General features: G+C 45.9%; 1 long non-coding RNA gene across 1 annotated transcript; it reads right to left on the reverse strand.

Annotated features, from left to right (window-relative positions):
• Positions 1–7,469: 7,469 nt before the first annotated feature.
• Positions 7,470–14,717, reverse strand: LOC140420467 (uncharacterized). Its single transcript, XR_011946389.1, has 2 exons — positions 14,284–14,717; positions 7,470–13,900 (listed from the first exon to the last, which is right to left on the reverse strand). It is a non-coding gene; the product is annotated as an uncharacterized lncRNA (long non-coding RNA).
• Positions 14,718–15,214: the final 497 nt, after the last annotated feature.

Raw genomic sequence — 15,214 nt, forward strand, 5'->3', positions numbered from 1 at the left:
GTTTCCCTTCGTGGGAGAGACGAGGACCAGAGGGCATAGTCTCAGAATAAAGAGATGTCAATTTAAGACTGAGATGAGGAGGAATTTCTTCTGAGAGTCTTTGGAACTGAGAGAGTTGTGGGGACAGAGTCCTTGTGTATATTTAAGGCTGAGATAGATTCTTTTTTCTTTTTGTTTGTTTTTTTAAATGTGAATTTAGAGTGCCCAATTCATTTTTTTCCAATTAAGGGGCAATTTATTGTGGCCAATCCACCTACCCTGCACATCTTTGGGTTGTGGGGGCGAAACCCATGCAAACAAGGGGAGAATGTGCAAACTCCACACGGACAGTGACCCAGAGCCGGGATCGAACCTGGAACCTTGGCGGCGTGAGGCAGCAGTGCTAACCACTGCACCACTGTGTTGCCCAGCTGAGATAGATTCTTGATCAGTGAGGGAACCGAGGATTACTGGGAAAGGGCAGGAAAGTGAACGTGAGGAATGTTGGTTTCAGTCATGATCCTATTGAAATGTGGAGCAGGCTGGAAGGGCCGAATGGCCTACTCCTATTCCTTATAAGACCATAAGACATGGGAGCGGAAGTAAGGCCATTCGGCCCATCGAGTCCACTCCACCATTCAATCATGGCTGATTTCAACTCCATTTACCAGCGCTCTCTCTCCATAGCCCTTAATTCCTCGAGAAATCAAGAATTTATCAACTTCTGTCTTAAAGACACTCAACGTCCCGGCCTCCACCGCCCTCTGTGGCAATGAATTCCACAGACCCACCACTCTCTGGCTGAAGAAATTTCTCCTCATCTCTGTTCTAAAGTGACTCCCTTTTATTCTAAGGCTGTGCCCCCGGGTCCTAGTCTCCCCTGGTAATGGAAACAACTTCCCTACATCCACCCTATCTAAGCCATTCATTATCTTGTAAGTTTCTATTAGATCTCCCCTCAACTCCAATGATTATAATCCCAGGATCCTCAGACGTTCATCGTATGTTAGGCCTACCATTCCTGGGATCATCCGTGTGAATCTCCGCTGGACCCGCTCCAGTGCCAGTATGTCCTTCCTGATGTGTGGGGCCCAAAATTCATCACAGTATTCTAAATGGGGCCTAACTAATGCTTTATAAAGCTTCAGAAGTACATCCCTGCTTTTATATTCCAAGCCTCTTGAGATGAATGACAACATTGCATTTGCTTTCTTAATTACGGACTCAACCTGCAAGTTTACCTTTAGAGAATCCTGGACTAGGACTCCCAAGTCCCTTTGCACTTCAGCATTATGAATTTTGTCACCGTTTAGAAAATAGTCCATGCCTCTATTCTTTTTTCCAAGTGTAAGACCTCGCACTTGCCCACGTTGAATTTCATCAGCCATTTCTTGGACCACTCTCCTAAACTGTCTAAATCTTTCTGCAGCCTCCCCACCTCCTCCATACTACCTGCCCCTCCACCTATCTTTGTATCATCGGCAAACTTAGCCAGAATGCCCCCAGTCCCGTCATCTAGATCATTAATATATAAAGAGAACAGCTGTGGCCCCAACACTGAACCCTGCGGGACACCACTCGTCACCGGTTGCCATTCCGAAAAAGAACCTTTTATCCCAACTCTCTGCCTTCTGCCTGACAGCCAATCGTCAATCCACGTTAGTACCTTGCCTCGAATACCATGGGCCCTTATTTTACTCAGCAGTCTCCCATGAGGCACCTTATCAAAGGCCTTTTGGAAGTCAAGATAGATAACATCCATTGGCTCTTCTTGGTCTAACCTATTTGTTATCTCTTCAAAGAACTCTAACAGGTTTGTCAGGCACGACCTCCCCTTACTAAATCCATGCTGACTTGTCCTAATCCGACCCTGCACTTCCAAGAATTTAGAAATCTCATCCTTAACAATGGATTCTAGAATCTTGCCAACAACCAAGGTTAGGCTAATTGGCCTATAATTTTCCATCTTTTTCCTTGTTCCCTTCTTGAACAGGGGGGTTACAACAGCGATTTTCCAATCCTCTGGGACTTTCCCTGACTCCAGTGACTTTTGAAAGATCATAACTAATGCCTCCACTATTTCTTCAGCTATCTCCTTTAGAACTCTAGGATGTAGCCCATCTGGGCCCAGAGATTTATCAATTTTTAGACCTCTTAGTTTCTCTAGCACTTTCTCCTTTGTGATGGCTACCATATTCAACTCTGCCCCCTGACTCTCTGGAATTGTTGGGATATTACTCATGTCTTTTACTGTGAAGACTGACGCAAAGTACTTATTTAGTTCCTCAGCTATTTCCTTGTCTCCCATCACTAGATTGCCAGCGTCATTTTGGAGCGGCCCAATGTCAACTTTTGCCTCCCGTTTTTAATGTATTTAAAGAAACTTTTACTATCATTCCTAATGTTACTGGCTAGCCTACCTTCATATTTGATCCTCTCTTTCCTTATTTCTCTCTTTGTTATCCTCTGTTTGTTTTTGTAGCCTTCCCAATCTTCTGACTTCCCACTACTCTTTGCCACATTATCGGCTTTCTCTTTTGCTTTGATGCATTCCCTAACTTCCTTTGTCAGCCATGGCTGCCTAATCCCCCATCTGATAACCTTTCTTTTCTTTGGGATGAACCTCTGTACTGTGTCCTCAATTACTCCCAGAAATTCCTGCCATTGCTGTTCTACTGTCTTTCCCACTAGGCTCTGCTCCCAGTCGATTTTCGTCAGTTCCTCCCTCATGCCCCTGTAGTTACCTTTATTTAACTGTAACACCTTTACATCTGATTCTACCTTCTTTCTTTCAAATTGGAGATTGAATTCTACCATATTATGATCACTGCCTCCTAAGTTCTCCCTTACTTTAAGATCTTTAATCAAGTCTGGCTCATTACATAACACTAAGTCTAGAATGGCCTGTTCCCTCGTGGGCTCCATCACAAGCTGTTGCAAAAAGCCCTCCTGTCAACATTCGATGAATTCCCTTTCCTTGGGTCCACTGGCAGCATTATTTACCTGCATATTGAAGTCCCCCATGATCACTGTGACCTTGCCTTTCTGACATGCACTTTCTATTTCGTGGTGCATTTTGTGCCCCCGGTCCTGACCACTGTTAGGAGGCCTGTACATAACTCCCATTATGGGTTTTTTGCCTTTGTGGTTCCACAACTCTACCCACACAGACTCCACATCATCTGGCCCTATGTCGTTTAGTGCTATTGATTTAATTTCATTCCTAATTAACAAGGCAACCCCACCCCCTCTGCCCACCTCCCTGTCTTTTCGATAGGTTGTGAATCCCTGGATGTTTAAATGTCACAATCTGGGCCACAAGCTCACCTACCTTGTTCCGTACACTGCGCGCATTTAAATATAGCACCTTTAATTCTCTATTGACCGTCCCTTTTTGTTTTCTTAGTGTGGTGGACCTTGGTTTACTGAGCCTTTCCATACACTGTGTCATATTTTGTGGGATGGGGACTATCGTAACCTCTCCTGAGTTTTGTCTTTTCGTGCTTTTTTGTATTCCTAAGCAGCTACGCTTCCCACTGATTACTTCACCTCTTGGTTCCCTGACTTTCCCTTCTCCCCCCAATCTTTAGTTTAAAGTCCTATTGACCACCCTATTTACTCTTTTCGCCAGAACACTGGTCCGAGCTCGGTTCAGGTGGAGACCAACCCAACGGTATAGGTCCCCCCTGTCCCAAAACTGATGCCAGTGTCCCATGAAAAGGAACCCCTCTTTCCCACACCACTCTTTCAGCCACGTGTTAACTTCCCTTATTCTTGCCTCCCTATGGCAATTTGCACGTGGCTCGGGCAGTATTCCGGAGATTATGACCCTTGAGGACCTGTTTTTTAAATTTGAATCCTAGCTCTTTATAATCTCTAAACAGGTCCTCTTTCCTAGACTTGCCTATGTTGTTGGTACCGACATGGACCACAACAACTGGATCCTCCCCCTCCCTCTCCAGTATCCTTTCAAGCCGGTCAGAGATGTCCCGCACCCTAGCACCGGGCAGGCAACATACCATTTGGACTCTTTATCCTGCTCACAAAGGATACTATCTATCCCCCTGATTATGGTCTTAGTGTGGTCTTATTCCCACCTACCCCTGATAAAGTTTCACCCCCTTGATTTTCAAGAATCTATCCATCTTTGCCTCAAAAATATTCAAAGACTCTGCTTCCACTGCCCTTTGAGGAAGAGAGTTTCAAAGACTCCCAACCCTCTGAGAGATAAAGTTCTCCTCTGCCTTAAATGGGCGAGTTATTACTTTTGAAGTGACTCCAATTTCTAGATTCTCCCACAAGAGGAAAAATCCTTTCCACATCCACCCTGTCAAGGTCCCTCAGCACCTTATACGGTTCAATCAAGTCACCTAAACTCTATCGGACACAAAGCCCAGCCTGTCCAATCATTCCTCATAAGACCAGCCTCCAATTCCAGGTATGAGTCCAGTAAACCTTCTCTGAACTGCTTCCAACACATTTACATCATTCCTTAAATGAGAGTAATACTGTACAGTGCTCCAGATGTGGTCTCGCCAATATAGTACATAGAACATATAGTGCAGAAGGAGGCCATTCAGCCCATCGAGTCTGCACCGACCCACTTAAGCGCTATCCCCGTAACCCAATAAGCCCTCCTAACCTTTTTGATCACTAAGGTCAATTTATTGTGGCCAATCCACCTAACCTGCACGCCTTTTGACTGAGAGCACCTGGAGGAAACTCACGCAGAAACGGGGAAACGTGCAGACTCCACAGACAGTGATCAAGTGGGGAATCGATTCTCGGACCCTGGAGCTGTGAAGCCACAGTGGTATCCACTTGTGCTACCGTGTATAACTGAAGCAGAACCTCCCTACTTTTGTATTCAATTCCCCCACAATAAACAATAACATTCTATTAGCTTTCCTAATTACTTGCTGGACCTGTATACTCGCCTTTTGTGATTCATGCTCTTGGACACCCAGATCCCTCTGAATCTCAGAGCTCTGCAATCTCTCACCATTTAGATAATAAGCTTTTCTATTCTTCTGGCCAACATGGACAATTTCACATTTTCCCACGTTCCCCATTTGGCAGATCTTATTCCACTCATTTAATATCTACCTTTTTAACCTCCTTTTGTCCTCTTCATAATTTACTTTCCTGCTTATTTTTGTATCATTGGAACATAGGAGGAGTTGGCCATTCAGCCCATCGAGCCTGCTCCACCATTCAATACGATCATGGCTGATCATCCACTTCAATGCCTTTCCCCCCACACTATCCCCATATCCCTTTGTGTTATTGGGATTTAGAAATCTGTCAGTCTCTGCTTTAAACACACTCAATGACTGAGCTCCCACAGCCCTCTGGGGTAGAGAATTCCAAAGATTCACAACTTGTAGATCTCTGTAGATCAAACCATTGCCCCGTTCTATCCCCGTATCCCTGTCAGTTTATTTCCCTTAAAAGCCCATCCAATTTCCTTTGGGTAACATTCCATCATCTCTGCTTCTACCTGCATCGTAGGAAGTGGCTTCCAGATATTTCCCACTTTCTTCAAATGCAAACGAGTCTCAGTCAGCACAGAAAGAGGCCATCCCGCCCATTGTTCCCATGCTAGCTCTTTGAATTAACTAATTAGTCCCATCGCCCGGCAAGTTTCTTTTCCTCCAGAATCTGTCCAGTTAACTTGTGAAAGTTACAGTTGAATTTCCTTCTTGCACCTTTGTCAGGCAGTGAATCCCAACAACTCGTTCTGTTTTAAATCTAATAATTTCACAATACATTGTGTTTGGATTTTCACAGGGGATTTGAAATGGAGAGAAAGACAAGGGGCAAAATTCTCCGATATCGGCGCGATGTCCGCCGACTGGTGCCCAAAATGGCGCAAATCAGTTGGGCATCGCGCCGCCCCAAAGGTGCGGAATGCTCCGCATCTATGGGGGCCGAGCCCCAACCTTAAGGGGCTAGGCCGGCGCCGGACGGATTTCCGCCCCGCCAGCTGGCGGAAAAGGCCTTTGGTGCCCCGCTAGCTGGCGCGGAAATTACATCTCCGGGCGGCGCATGCGCGGGAGCATCAGCGGCCGCTGACGGCATTCCCGCGCATGCGCAGTGGAGGGAGTCTCTTCTGCCTCCACCATGGTGGAGACCGTGGCGAAGGCGTAAGGGAAAGAGTGCCCCTACGGCACAGGCCCGCCCGCGGATCGGTGGGCCCCGATCGCGGGCCAGGCCACCGTGGGCCCCCCCCCGGGGCCAGATCGCCCCACGCCCCCCCCCCCCCCCCCAGGACCCTGGAGCCCGCCCGCGCCGCCTTGTCCTACCGGTAAGGTAGGTGGTTTAATCTACGCCGGCGGGACAAGCATTTTAGCGGCGGGACTTAGGCCCATCCGGGCCGGAGAATCGCGGGGGGGGGGGGGCACGCCAACCGGCGCGATTCCCGCCCCCGCCGAATATCCGGTGCCGGAGAATTCGACAACCGGCGGGGATGGGATTTACGCCAGCCCCCGGCGATTCTCCGACCCAGCGGGGGGTCGGAGAATCTCGTCCATGGTTGTTGCACAAAATCAAGACTCAGTCTTTATGAGTGATCGTCATGAATGGGCAGAGTGTGAAATACCCAGGTTTGCGGTGCCAAGATGCACACGTCCCAGGGGCTGTGCCGTGGGGCACCTTGCCCTATCCCTGACCATTCGGGGGCATCCATGGCCCAGGAACCCCTCGGGTACCGTGATGCCTGGCCCATGTCTGTGTGGGGCCAATACTCATCGGCGTCCATGTGACCGACTGGGGAGTCGCTTGAATCAAGCTTTGCCTTTAGATAGGGGGTCCTTCCCGTTAACGGGATGGAGATTGGCCTTCATCCGGCCAGTGGGAATAGGCCGGTTAGATCGGAAACCGATTGGCGCTTGGTGCCCAATTTCGGACTCTCCTGCGATCTAACTGGTGCACTTGGATTCACGCCTTGCGCATCGTGGCCATTCGATCGTGCCCCGATTCTCATTCGCTGTAAAAATGTCAAAGGTTAATTGCTGTGTACAAAGAAAGTGCAATGTGGATAAATGTACTGACAAGAGAGACCTTCAAACTCTGATTAGCCTCAACATTTGAAACTGTATGAATAAGGGTTTGTATGGAATCAGATAAAGTGATAGTATGAAACAGTTCTATTGTATTCCTGTCTGAGATAATGAGAAGGTGGAGTCAGTAATTGGGGATCCAATTAAATTAATCTAGTGTCCAAATTGACCAATTATCATGTCACAACAGACCCAACTCTGACGTGAGGTAATGGTCACTTTGGGGATAAAAGTAGAGGTTCTGAAGATCTTCCTTGCTGGCCAAGTACTGAAGACTCCCGAGGCCGAGTTCCAAATAAATTACTGTGAAAGAAGGAGCTAGACTCCCGAGGCTGAATTCCACAAGAATTACTGTCAAAGGAGCCAGAGAGGGTTACGCTTCTACAGACTGATCACCCACATGAAGTTGGAAAAGTCAATGTCTTAAACTTGTTCAGTAAACATTTTCATTTAATAAACTTATTTTTAAATTTACTATCCAGACAATTCTGATTTTGTCTTAATTGGTTAAAGTCTTGTCTGAACCAAAGTGAATTTATTAAATTGCAAGTTGGGTGTGGCTCAAATCAATAAAGTTCCAGATAACAAGATCAGAAAACATAAACCTTCAATTCAAAAAATTACATGTCTATAGCGCCTTTCACAACCACAGAACGTCCCAAAGTGCTTTACAGCCAATGAAGTTCATTTAAGTGTAGTCACTGTTGTAATGTAGGAAGCGCGGCAGCCAATTTACACACAGCAAAATCCCACACACAGCAAATGATAATGAGCAGATGATCTGTTTTTAGTGATGTTGATTGAGGGATAAATATTGACCAGGACACCGGGGATAACTCCCCTGCTCTTCTTCAAAATAGTGGCTGTAGGAACTTTTGCATCCACCTGAGAGGGGCAGACAGGGCCTCAGTTTAACATCTTGTTTGGAAGACAGTGCAGCGCTCCCTCCGTGCTGGGACCAGGAATGTTGGAACTGGTTTTTGTCCACAGGTCCCTAACTGGGTCTTAACCTTCTGATCCAGAGGTGATAGTGCTGCCCACTGACCTATGACTGACACTAGCTAGAAAGGAAAAGTTACGCTTTAAAACCCTCCACCCTTTGCCTCCGATGCCTAAATCTAATAATTAAAACCCAGTATAAATAACATATATTTCACTGACAAATGTTGAAGTGTTGATTTTGAGCCACAAGTTTTAACTTCTCATTTCCTCCTCTGCCCCTTTCTGTCTCTGTCGCTTGTATCAATGACAGCCAGGTGACGGAGCTGAGGGCTGAATTTAGCTGAGAAATACAGGAGCTGTGCCCCATTTGGGAAACTGCCATGGACGTCGCACTAATAGAGAGACAGGAAGGTGCTGGAGGACTGACTGGGAAATGGACCTCCAACCAATTGTTACATTGGTCACTATTCCGATCCCAGACCAGACCCCAACAGAGGCTCGGATACTGGACCAAAGCCCCAATATTTCAGTTTATTTGTCAGACTGTGCGGAAAGAATGATTCGCTCCAGGAGTGATCGCATGAAGAAATAGGGCTTGGTTATTTTTAAAATAAAACTTTCTTATGACTACAATTTAAACTTTTTAACTTCACACCCAAAAACAACAGCTTACAATTACCCATTTAAACGTCGCTACTCAATCTCCCATTAAACAACAGGAAAAGAAAGATACAGCTCTCAATCTATCTTACTGTGGGAGAATTGTGGACCCAGAATTCAACTCCTCTCTCCAAATCTTTCTCCAAAAACTGCTCTCTAAAGACTTTTTAAATGTCTTTCTGCCTTCCTCGGTTCCACCCAGCAATGCCCTCATCTCCCCAAGCTGGAAAACAAATGAGCTCTGACGGCTGCAAAGTACAGTAATTCCACAAGTACTTTCCCAGTCAAACCACAGTCCATTAGCCCAGACTGAAAACACATTCCTTTGACAATTTCACCTTCTGGCTACTAAAAACACCCAGGCCCTGCAAAACAGGATCCTTCTTTAAAATAAAAAAAGGGCCACTGCAGTGAACCGCACTCTAACCCCACGCTTTTAACCCTTAAATTGCCCAATACATTTATAATCAAATTTTCCTAAAATCTTCCAATCGTCACACCTCCCCCTTTAAAAAGATGAACCAGCGATGTACGCAGATGGCTTTATTTTTCTAAAAACTTTTTGAATTTTAAACATTTCTTATGATTACATGAAATGAAATGAAAATTGCTTATTGTCACAAGTAGGCTTCAAATTAAGTTACTGTGAAAAGCCGCTAGTCGCCACATTCCGGCGCCAGTTCGGGGAGGCTGGTACGGGAATTGAACCGTGCTGCTGGCCTGCCTTGGTCTGCTTTCAAAGCCAGCGATTTAGCCCTGTGCTAAACCATGCTAAGCTATGTGCTAAACTAAACATGCAACTTATACTCTGTAATATCGTTTTACATTTTTCAACAGGCAAACATACATGCGAGTGTAGTAAGTATAGTCCATTTTAGTCTTCTCACATGTCACCATCGCGAGCATAAATTTATCCACTCCAGATTTCCAAAGACCGGGGCAGCCTCCAAGATTACACAAGAAAAGCTTCAACAATTCACTGATATGTAGTTGCCTGGCTCTGACAGCAGAATTCTTCACTTGATGGTCAGACAGGTTGCTATCGATGCTGCAGCATTCATCATCTGTTCTTCACATTTATCAGCTGCTTTGTATTCTGTGTCTGTTGAGGATAGCCAAAAATAATTGGCAATAGATGCAGGTGAGATGTTTCCCCGGGTTGGAGAGTCTAGAACCAGGGGACAGAATTTCAAAATAAGTCACTTTGGATCGGTCTCGGAGGAGACATTTCTTTACTCAGAGGGTTGTGAATCTTTGGAATTCTCTACCCCAGAGGGCTGTGGAAGCTCAGTCATTGAGTGTGTTTAAAGCAGAGGCTGACAGATTTCTAAATACCAATAACATGAAATGAAAATCGCTTATTGTCACAAGTAGGCTTCAAATGAAGTTACTGTGAAAGGCCCCTTGTCGCCACATTCCGGCACCTGTTCGGGGAGGCTGGTACGGGAATTGAACCCTCATTGCTGGCCTTGTTCTGCTTTACGAGCCAGCTGTTTTAGCCCACTGTGCGAAACCAGCCCCTACACAAAGGGATATGGGGATAGTGTGGGGGAAAAGCATTGAAGTGGATGATCAGCTATGATCGTATTGAATGGTGGAGCAGGCTCAACGGGCTGAATGGCCAAGTCCTGCTCCTATGTTCCAATTATACAAAGATAGGAAGGAAAGTAAATTGTGAAGTGGACATAAGGAGACTAAAGTGATATAGATAGGTTAAGTGAGTGGGGAAAAAAATCAGCTAAATGGAGAATCATGTGGGAAAAGGTGTAATTGTCCATCTGGGTAGAAAGAATAAAAAAAGCTTATTATCTAAATGGTGAGAGATTGCAGAGCTCAGATTCAGAGGGATCTGGGTGTCCAAGAGCATGAATCACAAAAGGCGAGTATACAGATACAGCAAGTAATTAGGAAAGCTAATAGAATGTTATTGTTTATTGTGAGGAGAGTTGAATACAAAAGTAGGGAGGTTATGCTTCAGTTGTATAGGACATCGGTGAGACCACATCTGGAGCACTGTGTACAGTATTACTCTCATTTAAGGAATGATGTAAATGTGTTGGAAGCAGTTCAGAGAAGGTTTACTGGACTCATACCTGGAATTGGAGGCTGGTCTTATGAGGAATGATTGGACAGGCTGGGCTTGTGTCCGATGGAGTTTAGGTGAGTTGATTGAACTGTAAAAGATCCTGAGGATCTTTGACAGGGTGGATGTGGAAAGGATGCTTCCTCTTGTGGGAGAATCTAGAAATTGGAGTCACTTTAAAAGTAATAACTTGCCCATTTAAGGCAGAGGAGAACTTTTTTTCTCTGAGGATCGTGAGTCTTTGGAACTCTCTTCCTCAAAGGGCAGTGGAAGCAGAGTCTTTGAATATTTTGAAGGCAGAGCTGGATAGATTCTTGGTAAGCAAGGGGGTGAAAGGTTATCAGGAGGGTGGCCGGTATGTAGATTTGAGGTTACAATCAGAGCAGCCGTGAACTTATTGAATGGTGGAGCAGGCTCGAGGGGCCGAGTGGCCTACTCCTGCTCCTAATTTGTGTGTTATCACATCCTTTATAATAGATTGTAGCATTTTCCCTCCTACTGATGTCAGGTTAATGGGTCTGTGGTTCCCCGTTTTCTCTCTCCCTCCTTAAATAGTGGGGTTACATTTACCACCTTCCAATCTGCAGGAACCATTCCAAAATCTGTAGAATTTTTGAAAGATGATCACCAATGTATCCACGATCTCTACAGCCACATCTTTCAGCACTCTGGGATGTAGAGCATCAACTTTGTGGGATTTTATTAACTTTCAACCCACATGAATTTCTCCAATACTACTTTGTTACTAATACTAATCTCTTTCAGTCCCTCATGCACACTAGTTCCTTGGTTCCCTTGAGTTTTTGAGAGATTTTCTGTATCTTCCTCCATGAAGACAGACACACATTGTTTAGTTTCTCTGCCATTTCCTTATTCCCCATTATAAACTCTCCTGTCTCTGCCTGGAATGGACCCACATTGGTCTTTGCTAATCTTTTCCTTTTCACATTTCGATAGGAGCTTTTACAGTTCTCCCCAGTTTGCTCTCAGATTCTATTTTTTTGGTTTAGCAGTTTCTTGGTCCTCCTTGGCTGAATTCCAAACAAGTTCCCAATCCTCAGGCTTACTACTGTTTTGGCCACTTCAATGGGCGCTTCATTTGATCTAATGGGATCTTTAACTTTGATTTGTGTTCCTTAAAGGAATCTAGATTTGCTGTATTCTGGAAAATGAAAGTCACCAAAGGACCATGGGCTGCTCTCCCCTTTGAGAGAGAGAGAGCTTACTGGTGATGACTTACTTGAGGGTCACCAGACTTCAGGTGAGGGGCAATGTTGAGAAGGCAGGGCCTTCATGGATAACCTCTGTACGGGAATTGAACACATGCTGTTGGCGTATCTCCGCATCATGAACCAGCCAACTGAGCTAACTGACCAGCTGGTAAATATGTAACATTTCCTTTAATATTAGCTATTCTCTGTTTCCCAATCCACCTCAAACAACTTGCCACTCTGCAGGGGCTGTTTAGCACAGGGCTAAATCGCTGGCTTTGAAAGCAGACCAAGGCAGGCCAGCAGTACAGTTCAATTCCCGTAACAGCCTCCCCGAACAGGTGCCGGAATGTGGCGACTAGGGGCTTTTCACAGTAACTTCATTTGAAGCCTACTTGTGACAATAAGTGATTTTCATTTTATACCCTCGTAGTTTTCTTCTGTAAGGAACACCCAAATAAATTAAACAGGAAAAAACATTTAACCACCACAGTCCATCTCCATGGCAAGGTGGCGTGCTTTGGGGGTTCCAAACAGAAATAGGAACTAAATATCTTCAAACTTACAAATACTCTTTCAGTCTGTGATCCTCGTGAAATTTAGAACCAGGCAATTGCAACAAGTATCAAAGACCATCAGCCCACTGGCGACAATGTCGTGAGACCAGCCAGTCCAGTAGAAAGAAATCATCTGACCATCTCCATTGACCAACTATCAGAATGAACAAAATGCAGTCCTGGATGTCATTGAAGCAGAAACAATAACAGAATCCAACCCCTGTAATCAATTGTGAATTTGGTGGCGAATCAGCAGGTGCGATGAATCACAGATTTCCTTCCCAGGCTGAGAGCACGAGTGGCCTTTATCCAGTGTGAAGTCGTTGGTGTGTCCACAGGCTGGATGAGTGAATAAATCCTTTCCCACACTGAGAGCAGGTGAACGGCCTCTCCCCAGTGTGAACTCGCTGATGTGACCGTAGGCTGGTTGAAACTCGGAATGCCTTCCCACACTGAGGGCAGATGCATGGCCTCTCCCCAGTGTGAACTTGCTCATGTGACTGCAGGGTGTCTGACCGAGTGAATTTCTTCCCACACTGAGAGCAGGTGTATGGCCTCTCCCCAGTGTGAACTCGCTGGTGTTTCTTCAATATGGATAGCTCAGTAAATCCCTTCCCACAAGCAGAGCAGGTGAATGGCCTCTCCCCAGTGTGAACTCGCTGATGTTTCTTCAGGCTGCATAACTCAGTGAATCTCTTCCCACACTGAGAGCAGATGAACAGTCGCTATCCAGTGTGAATTAGCTGATGATTCCGCAGGTTGGATGAATCACTGAATCTGTTCCCACATTGAGAGCAGGTGAATGGCTTCTCGCCGGTGTGAATTCGCTGGTGTGCCCGCAGGTTGCATAACACAGCAAATCCCTTTCCACACAGAGCAGGTAAAGGACCTCTCCCCCATGTGAATGCATCGATGAGCTTCCAGCACAGATGGGGATCTGAATCCCTTCCCACAGTTCCCACATTTCCACAGTTTCTCCATGTTTTGGGTCTCCTTGTGTCTCTCCCGGTCGGACTATCAGTCGAAGCCTCCTGCACAGAACACGTGTATGGTCTCTCCCCGCTGTGAATGGTGTGATGTTTTTTTCAGGCTATGTAACTGGTTAAATGAATGAATGAATGAAAATCACTTATTGTCACAAGTAGGCTTCAATGAAGTTACCGTGAAAAGCCCCTAAGCTCTTTCCACAGTCAGTGCTCTGGAACACTCTCACTCGGGTGTGTGTGTCTCGGTGCTTTTCCAGTCACACTGATGGTTAAAATATTTTGAAGCCAACAGAACAGACAAATATTTCTCCTTCTAGATTCAAAGGCTGATGATATTCAGGTCCCAAGGAATAGAGTGGCTCCGTCACATCGAGAGGTTACGTTTGAGATTTCTGTCTGTAATTCCTCCTCTTCCAATATCCTATAAAAGGAGTTTACAAAATGAGTTTACAAAAGTGTAGGATAGAAATTCAGAATCGACAACTCTCATTTCTATGGAACATTTTTTCCTCTCTCATTCCCCAATACCGAGTCTCCAAAAACTACCCCATACGTCGTCTTCAGGGAGCGGATTCGGAGGGGCGGAGTGACAGAGCTGTGAGCATTGAGAAAGAGACCATTCTTTTAGCCAGACAAATAAATGTGTCAAACTGAGGGAGCAAAGGATGTCAATGTCTTTAAGAGAGAGAGAGACCTGGGCCAAGCTTTCCAGAGTCTGCACCCTCCCTGGATTCACTTCCTTTCCCTTCAGTTGCTGCAAGTCACCAATTGAAGGTGAGAATGAGAAAAGAAAGTTTTACTCACAGATGTTGGAGACGGGAGGAGGTGTGAAGCTCAAGCTCATTCAGAGTGAGGAGCAGCAGCTTTGCTGGGTCGGAATGAGCAGGTTAACAAGCTCAAATTCCAAAGTCCGCAGGCAGACAATGAAGGAACTCTGATTGGCAGGCGGAGAAGAGGCCTTCCGGTCCTCTCAGTTTGCCATTGGTCAATACCCCTACATGTGGGTCAAGGGGCGGGGCCTCCCCGCACATGCGCACCTACACCGCCCTTTGAACATGCGCAGTCCCGGACCTCGGGGGAGATCACCGAGCGGCTTCTCGCTCTGGCGGGAGCAATCAGCCAGTTGCCTGGAAACCTTGTCTGGAGGAGGTGTCGGGGGAGGGGGAACAATGGGGACGGGACTGCGCACTGGAACCCGCAGACGTCACCGTGGAGCAGAGTGATTTGGTATTGGTTGATTCAGGCAGGGCTCCGTTGTGACGTCACAATTCGGAGGTTGGACAATGAGTTTCAGACTAAAACTTCCTCCTCATCTGGGAGCTCAGTGTTTCCCCCTTTCCATTTCCTTTCTCATTCTGGGGAGACATTGGTGACTTGCAGCAACTGTAGGAAAGGAAGCGAATCCAGGGAGGGTGCAGACTCTGAAAAGCTTGGCCCAGGTCTCTCTCAAAGACATTGACATCCTTTGGTCCCTCAGCTTGACACATTTATTTGTCTGGCTAAAAGAATGGTCTCTTTCATACTGTTCACATTAAAGTGATTAAGCCATTTATTATTATTTCTTGTCTTCTGATATAGTTCTGTGAATAAGTTCTCTATTTTATTACAGCACAGAAGGAGTCCATTCAGTCACTTGAGTCCATGCCGACTCTCTGCAGAACAATTCAGGCTGTCCCATTTCCCCTCGCTATCACCATACCTCTGCAAGTTTATTTCCTTCACGTGCCCTTCTACA

The sequence above is a fragment of the Scyliorhinus torazame genome, chromosome 5 (genome assembly GCF_047496885.1).
Source record: "Scyliorhinus torazame isolate Kashiwa2021f chromosome 5, sScyTor2.1, whole genome shotgun sequence".
NCBI lineage: Eukaryota > Metazoa > Chordata > Chondrichthyes > Carcharhiniformes > Scyliorhinidae > Scyliorhinus > Scyliorhinus torazame.